Source organism: Adiantum capillus-veneris, chromosome 25 (genome assembly GCF_014529385.1).
Source record: "Adiantum capillus-veneris isolate H3 chromosome 25, ASM1452938v2, whole genome shotgun sequence".
NCBI lineage: Eukaryota > Viridiplantae > Streptophyta > Polypodiopsida > Polypodiales > Pteridaceae > Adiantum > Adiantum capillus-veneris.
The window spans coordinates 125,068,104-125,072,586 of record NC_140955.1 but is presented as its reverse complement, the minus strand read 5'-3'; positions in this window follow the sequence as shown (position 1 = coordinate 125,072,586).

Here is a 4,483-nt window from a genome sequence, read left to right as displayed (position 1 = left end):
TGCCCAAATCCTGTATAACTGATTGAACACGCATAACAAAACGAAACCATGCTATGTCCATGTCAACATACATCTGGGAGAGCAAAGGCGGGATGATATTCACAATCATAGTGCAAAAAGGCTCATGCTTGAGATAAGCATTATTGATATGCAAAAGTTTTTTCTTGGGTAGGCGATCATTGACATCAAAAGAGCCAAAATGAAGTTTCAAGCATACAGGAAAATGATCCGAGAGGCACATAGCATAATCAATCCTCATCTCGCATACAAAGTCATCATATTGTTGCATGTGAAAAAGATACCAGCGATCTAGCCGAGCGCGATACATGGATTGAGCATTGTGCTGAAAAGTAAAGTGTGGATCAGTCGCATGCAAAAAGGGCCACAAATCAAGCCCATTACAGGTCGACATAAATTGGTCCTAAGATTGCCGTTCCATATGAGCATGTGAGAATGGACAGTAGTATTATCCGCAAGGTTTGGTGCATTATTAAAATCCCCGCAGAGAAAGGCATTGGAACGCCAACAATAAGAAGAGATAGCACTCCACAACCGTGCTCTATCTTTAGAAGCTGTGTATGCATATAATCCTCCAAATTCGAAAACTTCTCCATTAACAATACATTGGATGACCATCCATCTCCCAGCTGGGTCATTAAAGACCAAGGTCGGGAAGAGTTCATGTCGAACAAGCATAAGCACTCCAGCATGGCCAGCTTATCCTGCATAAGCTATCCAGTAGTGTCACGTCACACATCCCAACCCTATGTGTCCGTAGACAAGCTTACACCACAGCAGGGTTCAGTCATTTCAGTCAAGTCTAGATTAGCAGTGATCTGGCACTTTGTGAGTCTATTCGTAGACCGTGCATGCCCAGTCACTTAGCATAGATGCATATCCTCCGATTGCGCACAGCATGATCATCGGAATTCCCATCAGAATCCATTAGCACTAGTTAGGGAAATTTTCAGTGCATTTAGCCTATTTTCCTATTTATTGGTTATTTTGACTTAGTATTTTTAAGTAACTTTCCAACAAAAGTAGGTAGGGCAATTTTGCTAAGTTAATTCATAAGCAAACCCAAGTTAGCACTTTCTGGCAGAAGAGGCAGTAGGAGCTTCCCGCTCAACAGGCAACTTCTCAGCAGTACCTTCCCCCCCACAGGAAGCATTATGTGTTCACATGATTGATACGCACGCATTGTTCGATTGTTTCATTCGTGATCGGTTCCTGTATTTTAGTCAGCATCGTTATGTGATCCCTTTTCCTAGGCATGACATATTGTATGTTGAACACGTCTCTCATGGATGAGCACGAATGTATGCGGATTGTTCATGAAAAGTTGAAAAGTTTGTATGTCAGGAAGTCACATTTCATGTCTCTTCCTTGGCATGACACAGTTTCCGAAAGAGCACATGATAGTATGAGCACCAAGCATGGGCATTTCCATTGTGATTTATCACCGTTGATTGATTTAGATCAAACAGAAAAGATTCGAACGCATTGTTTGCATGTGTTTGATGAACGGGTTGTCACTCCGTCTCTATGTTCGTCTACATTGCATACACAGTCTTTAGCGAAGACAAGATTTTTTTCCTTCATTTTACATGGAATGGGTATGTTCATGGTTTTGTGTTGGAGATGGTTTCATGAATTTTCAGCCATGGAGATTCTTGAAGACGAAAGAAGCAGATCTCTAGACGCAATTGACGCAAGAAAGGAAATTCAAAAGACTTTAAGTCGCTTTCGGCGCGGCCCAAAGAAGCAAGCGTTGCAGACCTTTATGAAGTTCAAGTGCCGCTCGACCCACACATCAGAGTGGGCCGGCAAAGAGTCCCTTCCAGGATTCCAGGTGCTCTTGGCGATCTCCCTCGACGCCATACAGTTCGGTACCAGTACCTCACTTTGAAAAGGAGGGGATGCCACGTGACACATCCCAACCCTATGTGTCCGTGGACAAGCTTACATCACAGCAGGGTTCAGTCAGTTCACTCAAGTCTAGATTAGCAGTGGCCTGGCACTTTGTGAGTCTATTCGTAGACTGTGCATGCCCAGTCACTTAGCATAGATGCATATCCTCCGGTTGCACACAGCATGATCATCGGAATTCCCATCAGAATCCATTAGCATCAGTTAGGGAAATTTTCGAGTGCATTTGGCCTATTTTCCTATTTATTGGTTATTTTCACTTAGTATTTTTAAGTGACTTTCCAACAAAAGTAGGTAGGGCAATTTTGCTAAGTTAATTCATAAGCAAACCTAAGTTAGCACTTTCTGGCAGAAGAGGTAGCAGGAGCTTCCCGCTCAACATGCAACTTCTCAGCAGTACCTCCCCCCCCTCATGAACCTCTAGCGTTTTGCATCTTCCCCTCATCCCTAGCGTTTTCCTTCAACAGCAGGCCTTCGCCATCGATCATCAGCACTCTAGCGTTTGCAGATCTCTGCCATCGCCAGTAAGTTTCTCAGCCTAGTGTTTTCCTCATGATGACCATCAGCGTTTTCAGCCATCACTAACGCCAGCCTCATCAAGCACTTCAGCGTTTTGCATTGGCATAGTCAGATCAGCCTCGCATGCATCAGATCCATCAGCGCTTTGGGATTGCAGATACAGATCAGCCTAGCGTTTTGGCAAAGGACAGATTCAGCCAGCGTTTTTGTTTGCAGCCCTAAACTGCATCAGATCCACCCAGTTTTCAGCCTAGACTCAGGAGCAAATCAGCCCCCAAGATGGTTGCGGATGCTCCCCCATTTTCAGCCATAAAAACGCAGCCAAAACGGTCATTTTCAGCTACCGAAACAGTCCCGAAATTCAACGATTAGAAGATCTCAGATTTCAGTCATCAAGTCGTCGTCGTCACCACCGTCGTTGTCATCGTCATAGTACAAGTTGCATCAGTCCATTGCATACGCATTGTACACCTTTGTGCAATCAAAGTAGACCACTCTCGCCGACGAGAATGGGGCCTTCGGAGGAGGGTTTTACAACCTCTCGGGTGTCGTATCTCTTCTCTCTCCTTCTCTCAGTCTCATTCACTTACACGCACAATATCCACTCACTTTGTTCGTGACCACAGCACTCTACAAGACGGAAAGCTCTCTCTTTCCCTAAGAACTAAAAGGAACCTTGAGCAATAAGGATCACTAATCTTGAGAAAATACAACATTCATTCCGCTGCACCTTACATTGGTATCACAGCTTTGGAAGTGTTCTGCATTACTCAAGGAAAGAACCACAAGAATTTTTTTGCTTGTGCACGAACCCAAGTTTACTTGGGCGTGGCGATTCCTAATCGTGTTTTGTTGAAGAGTAACAGGAATCCTAAGAAAGAAGGGGTTGTCCAGCCTCCCCTTGTGTCTCTTTTCACTCATAGAGCGGACCGTGTACTTAGCGGCCGGCCAATCGACGTGACTTGGGAAAAAGCAACCTTGGTGTGAGCGCAAGGCCGCCAAGGGGTGCGCCCGCAGAAAAGGGTAGAACTTGGGTGAAGAGAAGATCCTTCTCCAACGCGATTTGCAAGCGAAAGAAAACCTCAAGAACCCCAAGAACCTAAGTCCCTCAAGAACCTCAAGACCCTCAAGAACCCAAGTTCCTCGCGAGCTTAAGATCCCAAGATCATACTGCATGGTCGTCACCCGAAGCGGAATGGATACTTCGCATACAGGTGATGAGCATGAGAGAGGCGACGAAGACTCGTCCCCACCTGGAGATGATTTCTTCAACCCTCCCCCTTCGCCATCTACGCGACCAAGTGTACCAAACCTTATGGAGGCAATGATGAAGTAGATGATGGCCATGATGGATAGACAGGAAGACAAGCACCTTGCTTTAGAACGCGAGCGCGACGCAAGAAATGAAAGAAAAGAACTAAGGAAGAAAGAAGCGGCAGCACGAAATGCAGCATTGGAGGCCGATCGTGTCGCTCATAGATTGGCTTTGGAGGCCGAGCGTGAAGCTCGATGAGAGCTACGCACTCAAGAATTGATTGCCCAAATCCTAGCCTCGAAGACCGAACCACCCAAAGATCGTGGGAGTTCGTCAAGTGGCGCAAGCCACGATGCGGATTCCAACCATCCAGTTACAGAAAAGTTTACTTTTAGTATGACGGTAAGATGGATGCTACAATTATTCATTCTTGGTTGCATCAGTTTAATGCTTGTTTTGCGACAACTAAGAAGACAAGCAATAGCAAAGTTTTGACGGCAGCTATGTACCTTGCCGGTGATGCCATTAATTGGTACCACGCATGGCAAGAGGTACAGCTAGCCGCGCACCTAGAGGCAGCCGACGATTTCACGCCCCTCTCTTTTAGTTGGGCTGATTTCCAAGACAAGCTCAAGGCGCGGTTTATGCCACCGCAGTACCTCGCACGATTGAAGGATGATTGGCGCGCTCTCAAGCAAAATGGTATGACGGTCATGTCTTTTTCTAATCGTGTTTTGCAGCTAGGTACCCAACTACGCATGTCGGATGAAGAGCGTAAAG